Source organism: Urocitellus parryii, unplaced genomic scaffold (genome assembly GCF_045843805.1).
Source record: "Urocitellus parryii isolate mUroPar1 unplaced genomic scaffold, mUroPar1.hap1 Scaffold_67, whole genome shotgun sequence".
NCBI classification, from domain to species: Eukaryota; Metazoa; Chordata; class Mammalia; order Rodentia; family Sciuridae; genus Urocitellus; species Urocitellus parryii.
The window spans coordinates 1,031,024-1,047,792 of record NW_027554122.1 but is presented as its reverse complement, the minus strand read 5'-3'; the positions used below and the strand labels follow the sequence as shown (position 1 = coordinate 1,047,792).

Here is a 16,769-nt window from a genome sequence, read left to right as displayed (position 1 = left end):
GGATTGTCCAAAATCACCCACTCACATTTTTTTCCATTCCTTGGATAATCTATGAATTGTCTACTTTCTCAGAAGGCATGAAAAAGATTTGCCGGGGAACTTAAGGCAAGGAGTATTAACAACATAACTGTAAATAACCGATTTTTATGAAAAATGTTAAAAAGTCACTACACGTCTAAATATTCACAGACTGACATGGGTCAGAGCTACCAAATTCCCTTTCCCAGAGGAAAATATTCCCTGTTAACCGCTCATATGCTTATTTAAGGTGAACATTCCTCTTCTATGCACGTAAAACCTTTAAACACAACACTGGGAAATTTAAAACTCAACTAACAAGCTTCCCTAGCCTTTCCCACAGCCAGCAGTGAGGATTCATCCAGCTGCCATCATGGGAAAAGCAGAATCCAAACTGCACTTTCGGCAAAGCTCCCCACATCACCAAGGTTCCTTGCTCAATCTTTACATCACGGGGGACATTTTATCCAAAATTAACGAAAAGAAGGGTAAAAGCCCAAGGAAAAACAACACAGCCCCAAGAACTGCAACAAATGTCTGCGCCCTCATAGGTGAGGGACTGCCGCTGCTGCTGCCAGCGTCCACGCAGCTCCGGGGCCCTTTGTGGGGAAGGCCGCACAGGGACAGCTCGCCACCCCAGCCACCAAGTAATAGGAGCAGCCAAAAGGCCCCGCAGCTCGGGGACACCGGTGGCGTGGACGCCTGGTGTGAACCTGGATGCCGCTGCAGCTGCCTAACTGCCCACTCCCCAGGACCCCAGCCCTGCCTTCCTACCTTGCCGCCTGAATGAAGCTGCCGCCGCCCCTACTGCCCCCCACTGTGGACCCCAGCCCCGCGCCTTACCTCACAGGGGGAATGAAGCTGCCGGCCCTGCCCTGGCTGAAGCCCACGTGGACACCATCCCCGCTGCCCTAGTTCCCGGCAGGAACGAAGCTGCTGCCGCCGCTACCACAGCCGAGGTCAGTTGCGGCGGGGCTAATGGTCGGCGGGAACGAGGCTGCGGCAGCGGCGGGAACGAGGCTGCGGCAGCGGCGGGAACGAGGCTGCAGCCGCGGTGGCGGGAACGAGGCTGCGGCCGCGGCGGCGGCAGCGGCGGCGGCGGCGGGAACGAGGCTGCGGCGGCGGCGGCGGCGGCGGGAACCAGGCGGCCACCGCGGCGGCGGCGGCGGCGGCGGCGGGAACCAGGCGGCGGCCGAGGCGGCGGCGGGAACGAGGCTGCGGCCGCGGCGGCGGCGGCGGGAACGAGGCTGCGGCCGCGGCGGGCGGCGGCGGGAACGAGGCGGCCGCCGCGGTGGCGGCGGCGGCGGGAACCAGGCGGCGGCGGTGGCGGCGGCGGCGGGAACCAGGCGGCGGCGGTGGCGGCGGCGGCGGGAACCAGGCGGCGGCCGCGGCGGCGGCGGCGGAGGGAACCAGGCGACGGCCGCGGGGGGGGGCGGGAACCAGGCGGCGGCCGCGGCGGCGGCGGCGGGAACCAGGCGGCGGCGGCCGCGGGAACCAGGCGGCGGCCGCGGGAACCAGGCGGCGGCCGCGGGAACCAGGCGGCGGCCGCGGGAACCAAGCGGCGGCCGCTGAAGTCGCCACCCGCCCCCCTGGCTGCCACCCGCCCCCCTGGCTGCCACCCGCCCCCCTGGCTGCCACCCGCCCCCCTGGCTGCCACCCGCCCCCCTGGCTGCCACCCGCCCCTACTGCCCCCCACTGTGGACCCCAGCCCCGCGCCTTACCTCGCAGCGGGAATGAAGCTGCCGGCCCTGCCCTAGCTGAAGCCCACGTGGACACCATCCCGGCTGCCCTAGTTCCCAGCAGGAACGAAGTTGCTGCCGCCGCTACCACAGCCGACTGTCAGTTGCGGCGGGGCTAACGGTCGGCGGGAACGAGGCTGCGGCGGCGGCGGCGGGAACGAGGCTGCGGCGGCGGCGGCGGCAGCGGCGGCGGGAACCAGGCGGCGGCCGCGGGGGTGGCGGCGGCGGGAACCAGGCGGCGGCCGCGGCGGCGGGAACCAGGCGGCAGCCGCGGCGGCGGGAACCAGGCGACGGCCGCGGCGGGGGCAGGATCAAGGCGGCGGCCACGGCGGGAATGAGGCTGTGGCCGCGGCGGCGGCGGCGGCGGCGGGAACGAGGCTGTGGCCGCGGCGGCGGCGGCGGCGGCGGCGGCGGGAACCAGGCGGCGGCCGCGGGGGTGGCGGCGGCGGGAACCAGGCGGCGGCGGTGGTGGGAACCAGGCGGCGGCCGCGGGAACCAGGCGGCGGCCGCGGGAACCAAGCGGCGGCCGCGGGAACCAAGCGGCGGCCGCGGGAACCAAGCGGCGGCCGCGGGAACCAAGCGGCGGCCGCGGGAACGCGAGGCCGCTGAAGTCGCCACCCGCCCCCCTGGCTGCCACCCGCCCCCCTGGCTGCCACCCGCCCCCCTACTGCCCCCCACTGTGGACCCCAGCCCTGCGCCTTACCTCGCAGCGGGAATGAAGCTGCCGGCCCTGCCCTGGCTGAAGCCCCTGTGGACACCATCCCTGCTGCCCTAGTTCCCGGCAGGAACGAAGTTGCTGCCGCCGCTACCACAGCCGATGTCAGTTGCGGCGGGGCTAACGGTCGGCGGGAATGAGGCTGCGGCGGCGGGAACGAGGCTGCGGCGGCGGGAACGAGGCTGCGGAGGCGGCGGCGGCGGGAACGAGGCTGCGGCGGCGGCGGCGGCGGCGGCAACGCGAGGCCGCTGAAGTCGCCACCCTCCCCCCCTCGCTGCCACCCTCCCCCCCTCGCTGCCACCCTCCCCCCCTCGCTGCCACCCTCCCCCCCTCGCTGCCACCCTCCCCCCCTCGCTGCCACCCTGCCCCCCCCCGCCACCCTCCCCCCCCCGCCACCCTCCCCCCCCCGCCACCCTCCCCCCCCCGCCACCCTCCCCCCCCCGCCACCCTCCCCCCCCCGCCACCCGCCCCCCCCGCCACCCGCCCCCCCCCCGTCACCCGCCCCCCCCGTCACCCGCCCCCCTGGCTGCCACCCCCACGCCGACCCCCACCCTCCCTGTCTGATAATTATGTGGTTCCAGCCCCTTTTTCACCTGAACAATTGTAAATTATGAAATTTGACCTAGCATTTTTCCCCTCTAGCTTTCTCAGTAGCACAAAGTAGACAAAATTCCATTAACTGCCCACCCCCCAGGACCCCAGCCTTGCCGCCTGAAGGAAGCTGCCACCGCCCCTACTGCCCCCCCACTGTGGACCCCAGCCCCACACCTTACCTCGCAGCGGGATTGAAGCTGCTGGCCCTGCCCCGGCTGAAGCCCACGTGTACACCATTCCCGCTGCCCACTTCCCGGCAGGAATGAAGCTGCCCTCAAAGCCGACCTCAGTCGTGGCGGGGCTAATGGTCGGCGGGAACGAGGCTGCGGCGGGAACGAGGCTGGGGCGGGAACCAGGCGGCAGCCGCAACGCGAGGCCGCTGAAGTCGCCACCCGACCCCCTGGCTGCCACCCCCAAGCCCACCCCCACGCCGCCCCCCACCCTCCCTGTCTGATAATTATGTGGTTCCAGCCCCTTTTTCACTGGATCAATTGTGAATTATGAAATTTGACCTAGCATTTTTCCCCTCTAGCTTTCTCAGTAGCACAAAGTAGACAAAATTCCATTTTACCACCAAAAAATGTCCTTTAAAACAATGAAGGGTAATAATTATTTCTAGAGCACTAGAAACTAAAAACATAAAGAAAATGTGTTTGGAAATTCTCTTACTGCATAAAGTATGACAATTAGTATCCTGCATAAAATATGGCAATTAGTATCCTGCATAAAATATGAGCAGTTGAGAATGACTTATACTGAGAAAAATTTTTAAAAATTGTTGAAAACTCCCTCAGAGTTACAAAAGTACTTTACAAACAATAAACCTGTTAAAAAATCTGTGTTATTATATACAACAAGCATTATGATTTGCATATGTATTTTCAGAACTCTGTATATGCATTGTTAATGTCAAAGACCAATTAAGTTGCAATTTTTCTTACATTGTTAGAAAGTGCTGCTTTTCTGTGGTTCCTCAGTATTCAAGTATCCTCAATGAATGACTAATATACATATTTTTCCTCTAAAATGTTTTATCAAAATGGCAATCACAGAAACTAACAAGTAAGACTTACACCTAGGTAATTAATTTGCCAGGTTATTCCCAGAGTTGTAATAAAATAAGTTTCCAGAATTGACTCCCATAGTCTGGTGGTACCTTTTAGCTTGCTGACCAGCTGATATATAACAAACCAGAAATTGATATGCTTCTTATATTCTGTTTGTGTGCTTCTGTTTAGCAGGAATCACAGGGGTTTACTTATTTAGTCCAATGCATTAATTCAATAAAGCCATTTCTTTTAATTTCAGGTATTCATCTCCTAGTTTTAATAACACTATATGCACTGCTCGTTACTTTATTAACAATTTAAAAGAGGTTAAAAGTTTTAATAATTTTAACTTTCCTATCTTAAAAGAATATTTGATAGCTAAATAGCATTGGAAGGATTAATAAGATTTTTCTATACCTCTTAAGATGTTTGTAGTTTTTATTGTATACTTAATAACACATGCATGTTTGATTTATGGAGAACTACCTTCTTGTCTAGTTTATCTTTCTGATGTCCCATATCTGTGTAGAAACTAGTAACTCTTAATTCCTAACAATTACAATGCAGTCACTTACTCCAGGGTATACAAGATGAAGCATAGAAAAATACCCTTGTGCAGGTTAAAAAAAATCCAAGAATTTAACATGGTTCAACCTAATAGCTTTACGGAAATGAATATGAATAATTTATTAATCACTAAATTCATTCACTGATTTCATACAATATTTTTAGTACATCTGTCAAGGAGGGATCCAGAATCTGACCACATCTCACCACCTCCATTGGTCCCTGACCTGGATTGTTGTTCCATTCTTGAAATGTTCTGTCTGCCTCTGTCTCTTCTCACTCAGGCTTGTTCTTAACACCAGCATGAACAAAGTCTCATCATGTCAGTCTTCTGCCCAGAACCCTCCAATGGCATCTGAATCAGAGAAGGGGCCACAATAGAGTGTCCACCAAGGCCACTGTGGCCATACTGTCCTCTGAGACAGGCAGGTCCTAGTGGGGCTTGTGGGACTCAGATCTTCTACAGGGCCCTGTATAAGGGCTTGCTCTGGGAGAAGGTCCTGGTGTTTCTGGATGCTGTGTTTAACAGTCTAGAAAATGAAAATCACATGTCAAGGTTTTTTCTGAATCCAGTTTTTAGATATGATTAATTTGAACTATCATAACTAATGCAGCATAATAATTTATATCATGCTAGCATTAATAATAAAATACTTAGCAAACCAGCAATAGAACTTCCGTAGCTCAAGAAAGAATATCTACACAAAACAAAGCAAGCATTGTAATTAATAGGAAAAAATGAATTCTTTCCTCCTGATATTGAGAAAAAGACAAAGCTATCCAACCTCATTACTTGTATTCAACAATTCTGGCATAATGGAAGTCCTAACCAGTGCCATTAAGTAATAAATTAAGTAAATGTACACAGATTAGAAATAAAGAAAATTCTACTTAAGAATACATATATATTTACATTTGTGTGTGTGTGTGTGTATTTGACTGTTCTCACAGAAAATCTCTAGGAATTAAACACACACATAAACACACACAAACCCTATCAACATGTAAAAAGAACCATGTTAATTTGAACGCAAGAATCAAGAAAATGTAAATAAGTGGAGAGATATCTGTGTCCATGATTGGAAAACTCAACATGTGATTCTCCCCAAACAGAGCAGACACTTAATAAAAATGGTGTAAGAATATCAAACATACATGAGAAGATGTTCTACAACATCAGACATAAGGGAAGACAAATTAGAAAAGTTTATTGGCTCATGGTTCTAAAGGTTCCAGCCCAAGATAGAGTGACCCCATAGTGTTGGGCCTCTAGTGAGGGCAACACCTCATGGGAGCATGTGTTTACCTCATGAGGGAAGAAAGTTTAGGAACTTTAAACAAGTTTATGTCCAGAGGAAACCAAACTTTGGGAATAAAAATGATGGTGTTTGTAAAGCTTATCATTTAATATTAGAGTTTCTTTCCCTTCTCTGTTCTTCTCCTTTCTACCTACCTATATTTCTTCTATCCTATTTCAGAAACACCTCTAATGGCTGAACCTTTAATTGTTGGCCTTGATTCATTTGGATCATGGAGTAGTCTGTTAAACAATGTATTACTGTCTTTTTCCTCCTAATATGTTCCTCTTTGTTGTTCTCAATTTATATACTCATCCACTGCTATCTTGGCAAATCCAGTGGTCTTGTTATGGTAGGCATAACAAAAATGTAAAACTTAAATCCATCTAACATTTTGGGGGTGACAGTACTGGAGATTGAACCAAGGCATGCTTTACCACAGAGCCATAGCCAGGTCCTTTTTTAAAATTTCTTATTAGGATGTTGTGAAACTGCTTCCAGTCTCTAAGTTGCTGAGGCTGCCCTGTAACTCGTGATCCTTCTAAACTTCCTACTCACTAGGATTATAGGCATGCACCAATATGCATGGCTCATCTAACTAATTTGCCATTGTGCAATTGTAAACTCTGTCCTGAAATTAAGCAGATTGTTTGTGCCAATTGTGAAGATAGTTTCAATTTCCACACTAATGGTGGACAAAATGGGGCTAATTCTAAAATAAATTTGTCCTATAACTGTCACCACACTTGGGTAATAAAGTTTATCCCAAAATAGACTCTGTGTATGGTGCACTGTAACATCAAATAAACTATAAGCTAACATAATGGTAGGAATTCACTTGTAACCAAGCAACTAAGACTCTGCCAATCACAGCAGTGCAGCTTAGACAATCATGTGCTATGGACTAATCTGACCATACACATATAGTCAGAAATGCTGACTGCAGCCAATCAGATGATTTCTGATATGGCACTTCCTTTTCTCTGGTGGTGAGTGTAATCTGCAGAGGTGGTAGGGTTAATCGTCTTGGGTCCCAAGTACAACCTGGTTCTAGAACCTTTTTTTCTTTTTCCTTGTCTTTCTTTAGGCAAGTTTTGCTAAATTAAGTTTTCTCATTTTTCTTAAAACAATTCCCATCTAGGAACCAGCATGAGAACCTGGCTGCCTTCCTTCTGGCATTTGATGGGAGTCAAAGACTATTTTCTGACCATCTTTGAGCCATCTAGGAGTAGAGAGCTGCAATACCCAGAAACAAAGAAGAGGCTGCCTTGGGAATAACTGCTTTCCCACCACAGGTTTCAAAGTTAAACCAAAGCTTGAGAGCCCTGGGGAGGGGAGGGAGAGGGTGACAGCAAGAATACTACTTGATGAGACAGTCCAGGGGAAAACTGTGAGGATTTGACAGAGGAAATACAGGAATGAGGCCCAGGAAACCACAGGGAATGCCAATGAAGGAGTCCCCTCTGAATGCATGTCTAATCCAGATAGAATCCTTGTGGACACAGGGAAGAGAGCACCCATCAAGTGATATTTTCTTGTTCTTTTACTCTAGGGTAGATATTGGACTTGAAGTGGTCAGAAGACAAGATCACTAGGCTGGTCTGCTGGAAGAGGTAGATGTACCAAATGTAAAGGGAGAAGTATATTTGCTACTTGCTGGCTAGACTCTGCAGGATTCTGGCAAGACTGGCTGTTTCTGAGATAGAAACTTCATGTTTCAATGCAGTGTCCTGTTTTGACTATAAGCCTGGGACTGGCAGTATAATTACTGCAACCAGATCTCATTCCATCCCTGTAGAGAATCAGTGGATATTTCCTTATCTGAACATAAGCAGATAAGCCATGGGGCCCCTAGATTTCACCCAAGGACTGGAGAAGGTGTGCCTATGCAGTGTGTAGAGAACAAAGTCAGTTTTGAAGACCTCCATGAGTTCAGCTTGTTCACAGTCAAAGCTGGATTACAGAAAACAGTCCTTTAACATCATTTTTCCACTTGGGTCCATGAGGACCCAGCAGTGCCTGGCTTGGGGATATATCTACTTTTACTCTGAAAAGAAGAGTGAAAGGCTCATAAAAGGCCTGACGTGGCTATACCCTCACCCTGAGGGCCACTCTGTTTCAGGTACAGGGAGGATCTTGATAGTCATGTGAGTAGAACTCATGCTATGTTTTCTGATTCAGTGGTGCCTCCTGGAGCAGGACTCCCCACCAGGGAATGAATGAGGCCCATGGAACAATGCCCACTTGTCACTATGTGGCACAACATGGAATACACTAGAGAAATGGATCCTCTCCCTGCTTTGATGATTTTCTGCTTTCCCATGTGGACAGGCTCTGAGAAGAGAAAATCTGGACTGCAAGCAGAGCAAGGCCCCAAAGGGACCAGTCCTGATCTGTTCCCCTACACAGGAAATTCCAAAATTTTGAGTAGGTCACTTCCCCTGTAGGTACAGATCATGTCTGATTGCCTTTTCCCCTGGAAGTCTATGGGACAGTCAAGGATTACTGCTCCATGACCCCAGGTCCATTTAAGTCCCAAATTCTTCCAGGGAGCATTACTAGAGGTATGTATGTATAAATATCACTAGGCTACAAGTCATAAGCAGAGTGCCCTAGTCCTGGCTTTTTCACCAATTCTCAACTCATCCTTTCTGTAATTCAAGAACCAGTGGTGTATAGGCTTATTAATATACCCTTCAGAAATCTATCTTTTCTGCTTGAAGGATTTGCTTTCTTTTGCATTTGTGTCATAACTAAAGGGGCTTCTCAAGACCTGTGGTCTGGGAGCCAGTGCAGAGGGACACCTATGGTGGAATGGGGTGAACAACTCAGCCCCTGATGTCCCATACCTCAAGCTGGTGGTTTGCACTGGAAGGACATGAGCTTTCTGGCTATGGTACCACTTAAGATTACCCCATGCCACTCTACCTTCTTCCTTGATTAAAACGTGTAATATTTTTCTCAAACATTTCACTCTGAACTTACCATGTCACAGCATTGGACTGTTACTGCACAAATAGTTCTACCTAGAAGGGGAAACAAGGGTGTTGGCCCCTCCCCTATGACTCAACATGGCATAGACATATGCCACTATCTCTATTGAGAAAAAAAAATTATAGAAAGCAATAGAGGTCTCCATAGGAAGAAGCCATGAGAACATAGAGTGTGCATGAGGCAAAATAGTCATTGTCTGTATGGACTGATATTTTTTCTGAAAGAAAACTTTTCTTTCTTAACATGTAAACTAAAAAATATGATATTTTTGACCAGATAAAACCTTTTTTTATGACAGTATGTTGGGTAATGATGGAGGTGGCCTGGGATGCCTGCCCCATTTGGCCAATGCTGGCAGGGAGTGGCCGGTTGCTCCCTGAGCAGCAAGGCCTGATTGCCATCCTAATCTCCCTGATTTACCTGTTCTTAATAGGAAGGTTGTGGCCCTTGGGGCTGGCATGGTGACTACAGGCCATATCAGTCATCATTCTCTTTTGCTTTGTGTAGAAAGGAGCCCTCTGATGACAATACTGCTTACTACAAGGGTCTGGGGTTCCTCTTCATGTCAGTTTAACTCTGGAGGACCACTTCCATGCTGATGCCCCAACTTGTCCACCAGGATTCATTGAACAACTGTCATGATGTAATGTCATGATAATGTCCCATTATCCATTCACAGTCTGTTTGTGACTGATACTGGATCTGGGCAGTGGCGAGGAATCTTCCTACCCTCTGCCTTTTTTATTGGAGTGTAGCGACTGCAGAAAGTGATTCTTTCTTTTCTCAATACAGTTTTCTGGAGGATATAACATTTCTCTGGTAGGGAGGGGTGGGACTGTCACTTCCCATTGGAGGTTCCTTCTTCACCTCTGTCTTCCTGTTCTCTTCAGATCTTGAAGTCTGGGAGCATACTTTGATTTCCAATATCGCCATACCATTGCAGGGGTCTCCTGAGACTACACCTCCACAGTTTTCTCATGGCTTATACCTGTGTTTTGCCAAGCCTGGACTGGGCTTGAGGCTGCCTCTTGAAATTCTCATAATAATCCTACTGTGCTGGGTTCTGCCCAAAAGACTGTAAGTGTAAGGCTGAGAAGGTAGCTGGTCCTCCTGTGTAGTTGGAGGGACCACTGAGGGCTCATGGCTGCTAACCAGTGGAATTTTTGCCCTGGCCTTGTGCATCTCTGCAGGTGAGGAATCAGGGAGGAGACTCTGCAGGGTGGGAACTGACAATTTTTAAATCACCTTTTCTCCTGGACCTTTCCAATAAAGTCCTTCTGGGAAACTGACAACCTTGCCAATGGAGTTGGCCCTGGAGTCACAGGAGACCAAGGGAAACGTTGACTGTGGAAGAGGCAAGAGTGGTTTCTCACCTTCATGATATCAAGGGCCTGGAGGTGTGGACTCAACCTGTGTCTCACCCAAGATGTCATAATATTTGTTTCTAGCATCAAGTGAGTTCCTGGATCAAGGAAGGAAAGAGTCTAGGAGGTGTTCACCAGAGATTGATGATCCTTGGAGGATGCTAGTTTGCTGGGGTTTTTTTCTTCTTTTTTTGTGGGTGTTGGACTTTATAGTGTGTGATAATTGCACACTATACAGGTAGAGTTATACTTTGGATATATTAGAGTTGGGATCTGGAATGTCCTAGAAAAGTCCATTAGGTAAAGGCTTGGTTCCCAGTGTGGTGCTCTTGGGAACTGATGTAATCTGTTAGATATTAGAGCCAGTAGGAAATCTTTAAGTTATCAGTAGTGTCCTCTTAGAGGATATTTAAGACCCCCATTCCCTGCCTCTCTCTCTTTTCTTCCTGGCTTGAGACTAGTAGTTTTGCTTGGTCATGCCCTACTTTTGCAATAATTTGTCAAACACCAGTGACAAAAAAAAATAGTTCTAATAAATCATGAATTCCAAAACTGTGAGCCAGAATACACCTTTTCTCTTTATTGGTTGGTTATGTCAGGTATTTAGGATGGTGGCGAAAATTTGACTAATACCCTGGAGCACCAGTGTTTTAAAGAGTTAAAAAAGCTTTGTAGTCTGGATATAATACCAGGCAGAGAATTCAACAAGGAGTGCTTTCAAAGTGTGCAATTCTAACTCTGAGTATGTCAAGAGTAATACCCATGCCTATGATCCTCTACCACCCCCATTCTTCTTCATCTTCTCTAATAAGTCTCTGCTACTTTCATGTCTTTTTTCATCCCTTGATTTCACATATGAAGGAAATTGTGTAATACTTGTCTTTCTGTGTCTGGCTTATTTTACTTAATATTATGGTCTCTATTCCATTTATTTTTCTAGGAATTACATGATTTTATTGTTTTCTATGGCTGGATAATGTCCACTCTGTGTGTATGTATGTGTGTGTGTGTGTGTGTGTGTGTGTGTATCACATTTTCTTTACCCATGTATATATTGACATATACACCTGGTCTGATTTAATAACTTATCTCTTGTGCTGCAATTCACAAGAAACAATAAACTGTAGGATAGCTTGCTGACTTTAATTCTTTCAAGGAATGCCCTATCTGGATCATAAGTAGTATTATATTTAGTATCCCGAGGAACCTCTATCCTGATTTCCCTATGGCTATACTAATTTAAATTCTTACCAACAGTGTGTGAGTTTTCAATTCCCCCACATCCTCAACAGCATTCATTTCTTTTTTTTCCTTTTTTGCATTCTTGATGATTGCCATCCAACTGGGCAAGATCAATACCTTTCAAAGTTTCAGGTATTTTGTTAAGGTTTTTGATCCATTTTGAGTTGACATAGGTGAGAGATAGGAATCTAGTTTCAATCTTCTACATATGGATATTTAGTTTTCCCAGGATTGTTTGTTAAGGGGCTGTCTTTTCTCTAGCACATGGTTTTGTTACTTTGTCAAGAATCAGATGGCTGTAGCTGTGTCTGTTCACTTCTATGCTGTCTATTTCAATTCATTGGTCTACATGTCTGCTTTTATGATCTGACCATGCTATTTTTGTTACTATGGCTCTGCGGTATGTTTTCAAACTCAGTGTTATGAAGTCTCCAACATTTCTCTTTTTTCTCAGGATTGTTTTTTTTTTTTTTTTTTTTTTTTTTTTTTTATTGGTCGTTCATAACATTACATAGTTCTTAATACATCATATTACACGGTTTGATTCAAGTGGATTATGAACTCCCGCTTTTACCCCGTATACAAATTGCTGTATCACATCAGTTACCCTTCCATTGATTGACATATTGCCTTTCTAGTGTCTGATGTATTCTGCTGTCTGTCCTATTGTCTACTATCCCCCCTCCCCTCCCCTCCCCTCCCCTCCCCTTTTCTCTCTCTACCCCTTCTACTGTAAATCATGTCTTCCATTTGTATTCTCAGGATTGTTTTTGCAATTCAGGGGTCTTTTGTTCTTTGAGGATATTTTTGTAGTTCTGTAAAGAATGATGTTGTTAGTTTGATGGTGCTTTTCATTGAATATCAGTAATGAATTATAAATAACAATGATATTTCAGAAATTCAATTTATAAAAGAATGAAGAAAGATACACTAGTCAGGTGCTCCTTCTGCCAGGTCTGCTTCTGTGTACCCTTTTCCCAGGTGTGTTGGGCTTGGGGTGCAATACCTGGCCTTGGCCACCTGGCTTCAGCCAGGTATTCCCTCCCTGCTTGTCTCATGTGGCCTCAGGCCTCATGGCTCCACACCAAGCCAGGCTTGGCCTAATCAGGCTTGGGCATGTGGACCTCCCTCCAGCCCCTGGATGGCCACCAGTGGATGCCTGAGCTCACCACCCATAGGCTCTGTGTCCTGGGAAATTCGTGCAAGGCAGGAAGGATATGCACCAACATAATGGCCTTGCTAGGCTCCTGGCATATTGATGTTGATCTTTGTTGTGGCCTTGGTCATGATTGGCCTGAACCAGATGTGGTGTGTCCTGGCCAGCATGTGACCCCCATCCTGGCAGTTGGCAGAGCCTGAAGAGTGCTGGGAGTCCCACACATTGCTTTCTTGGATCCTGATGCTGAACAGCTATAAGAACCAGTGGAATGTAGCCTAAGGGCTCATGAACTAAAGCCACTGGTGAAGAACATCCACACCTCACTGCTAAATGATCCTGGTACTTTGGGCAGTGTTAAGCCTGTATGCATTTCCCAGATGAATGATACTGTCCAGCAGTTCACCAGCACCCTAGCCGAGAACACTCCTCACCTCATTTGGGAGGAAGAGTTCACCTTTGAGTGGAACACAAAGTCCAAGGATTTACACCTGCAGATTAAAGAGGACTGGCAGTCCTCAGAAGGTCTGCTGTCCCTGACCACTGTCCTCTGAACTTGTTCAAGAAGCAGTCTTCCAGGCTGTAGATCTTCTTTCTGATCAGTGGGCCCACCCTCAGTAGCTCAGAACTGGGCTCTATCACTGCAGAGTTTTCTTACATAGAACCCAATGAATTGAAATCCTGACAAATCCCTTCCCTGTAGCTGCTGCCAAGATAGAAAAGGACCGCACAGTGATGCCATGGGGGACCATGGTCACCACTTTCACTACCGTGAAGACCAAGCCTTACTATGATGTAGGGAAAGTGTCCTGGCTGAGGTCTGAGTCTCCCTGAAGGCATCCATCAAGGTGAAGGTCATTAAGAAGGACATCTTCATCCAGGCCATCTCGTGCCATGGTGCATCTATTCTTCAGATATGGAACTGCTGCGGTTGAATCACTTTGATCAGGTCATTGAAGTTGCCATTCAGCAGCTCACTGAATCTTCAAATCTGAAACTCAAGTCATCACAGAAGTATACTATCATCATTTAAGGAGCTCCAACACCTCGCTCTCTCAGGACCACAACACTGCCCTCATGCAGGACTAGGAAGAGCCTACCAGGATGCCCCATCTGGCTGCCCAGAGGCAGCTGTGGCCTCTTCCCCACTGGTGGAAGTTGATCCAGCTTCTCTGGAGCCCAAGAAGAAGGTAGTAGACACCTCAACTTGGATAAGAATCCTCTGGTGGCAGCATGAGGTGGCCCAGCCCCACTTAAGCTTGGTGGGAATGAGCTGTCTGAGAGCTCTCTGAGCATCTCAGAGCTAGGCACTGCCAAGAATTCTAAAGGAGAAACTTTAAGGAGGGGTGCAAGGCTATTTTTCCACCAGTAGCACCAGCAGAAATATCCTGGCATGAGCCAGTCACACAATGACCTCATATTCCTGTAGCTATATGAGGGCACCCAGAAGAAGGGGGTGACCCTCACTTAGCTGCTGAATAAGAAGCTACTGTCCAGAAACTGAGACAGGAGCACCATGAATGCCATGTGGGCTGTCTGTCTCCTTCTTTGCAGCTGGAGGTCAGGCATCCGGGACAGCACTCTTACCAGGACAGAGCAGGAATTCTGGCCACAGACACATACCCACTCCTCACTCTTACCAGGACAGAGCAGGAATTCTGGCCACAGACACATACCCACTGCTCCAGCGTGATTTTCCCCAACAATCTAGTCTTTATAAGGGAAAGAACAATTTGAGTCTCCAGCTGGAGGCTTCCCCTAAAGAGAACTTACAAAGTCCAATTTGGCACCAGAATCCCAGTGGGACCTGCAGCCCCTACCTAAGCATTGAGGTAACTGTTAGGAGAAGAATTCCTTGTAAGAGAAATACCATGCTCAGCAGGGCCTAGGAGGGACAACTGGAGATTTGATTTTACCACACAGCTCTCTAGCAGGACATGTTTGGGGCCCATGTCTGGACCATGGGGAGGTGTGCCCCTCTGGGCTGTCACTATGAATAGAATCACCTCTCCTACTAGTTTGCTTCTTAGAATTAAAAAGTACACCTGGCCCTGAGGGCAGGGAGATGGTACACAGACAGGGTTTTGTTTGTTTGTTTGTTTTCAGTGTGTGGGGGGTTAACCTTTATTTTATTTATTTGTTTGTATGGTGGTGAGGATCAAACCCAGGACCTCACCAGTGCTAGGCAAGTGCTTTACCACTGAGCCATAACCCCAGCCCCAACAGGCAAGATTTTTGGTAAAGAAATTATGACATCAGTTTAAATGTTTTGGCAAATGTAGGAAGGCATTTGCCTTTGCCCATAGCCATAGAACTTGAAAACTTATGCAAGCACTAAGTATGTCCTTGGCATATTATACTGAACATTTTTCCATATTACTCTGAGCCTACTTTCCAGTGGAGATAACATAAATCCCAATGTGGTTCTTATGCCAGTGGAACAGTTGATGTGCAGATTTCATTTCCATCTGGTGCACATACTAGACTAGAGCAGGAACCTGACTCAGGAAGTTGTGAGCAATAAGTGGCGGTGCATAGAACATGGTAACCCCTCTCCACATACACACATGGTTTTGGTAAATATTGCCTATAGCCAAAACAAAGTACTTGTAGGGCACTAGAAGAAATTGTTTTGCATCTCAGGTGTCCATTGTAGGAATGTGAATTTAATAACAAATGGTTCAAACATGGGAAATTCTTTTTATGGACTCTTCTGTGTACTGCCAGCAGACATTCTTATTAAAGAGTGATTGTCACTGGAGTGACATGTTTTGTCTATTTAATCAGATTGATGTTGTTTTAGTAAGTTTGGAAAGCCCAGTGTGACCCTGACCTCTAGCAGATAGGCAAGTGGGTGTGTGACTTCCAAGGCTCCATTAACCCTTCAACATGTATTTCAGGGGAATAGAGCCATCAAGGAGTAAGGCCCTTTGTGAGAGCAAAACTGAAGCTTTTTTTTTCTTTCCTGTTTTTGAGGAATACATTCAAAAACTGCATTGGTAATTTCACTTTCAATTGCACATTTTCAAATTCCTAGTTGTTTCAGAAATTATCAAGTGACTTTAAAATGGCTTTTTAACCACATTTTGTTTTTAAAGATTGCATTTGAAAGTTAGCTATTGTACAGTTCCAAATACATGAAGAGCAAATCAGTCCCCCCACCAAAAGAAAAGAAAAGAATGAAGAACATATGGAAAAAATAATATACTGATACAGAATTCCTTGTACTGATTTTCATTGAGTTTTAGGGAAAGTTATCACCAAAAGTCAGTTGACAACATTCTCTGTAATTTAATTAATATTAATAGTAGCAATAATCAGAATGTATGGCTTACATGGAATAGAAATTTACATAGAATTCATTTGACTTTGACCCTTTCATTCAAGTGGTGGTTTACTATGTTAGAAATGTTTCCAGTCAGTGTCAGAATGCTCTGGAGTGACTGATTCCACCTGTAATCAAAGGCTGGTGTTCCATGGTTCAAGCAGTGTGGCTGTGTAGATTATTACAATATAAAAATACTTCCATACTGGTTGGTGAAGAGTCCTGAATGGACCCCTGCTGTCAGCCTGTCCCTACATCTCCTCTGACACTAACTACACCTCCATGTTCTCCTGTCAGCTAAAGCCCTCTGGGTCAACTCCAGCGCTATGGACAGGATTCCATTCTTATTGGCTGCAGTCTGTGATATTTCTGTGGTTAAGTTTTTGAATAACATCTAGTAGATCCTGCTGTATTTAAATGTTTAATGTTTTGGAGTTCATCATAGAGTTTTTGTGTTAATTTGGATTTTTGAAAATTGTTCATTCATTATCTTGATTACTACTTTTTGGCATCCCTTAATTTTCTACCCATCTTCATTTTCTTCAATCTGGAACTGGCCAATCTGTACCCATTCTGGCATTCAGTTTTCATACTGTTAGAGCTGTTCTATGTCATCAAAATATTCAAATAATGAGAATAGTGCCAGGTGCTTGTGAACACAGTGACAAACTCATGCAAGGCCCCATCTTCCACATCATAGGGCTGAGA

At 47.2% G+C, this 16,769-nt stretch overlaps 1 pseudogene; it reads left to right on the top strand.

The window, feature by feature from the left end:
• Positions 1-7,981: 7,981 nt before the first annotated feature.
• LOC144252902 (C2 domain-containing protein 2 pseudogene) lies at positions 7,982-13,825 on the top strand (annotated as a pseudogene).
• Positions 13,826-16,769: the final 2,944 nt, after the last annotated feature.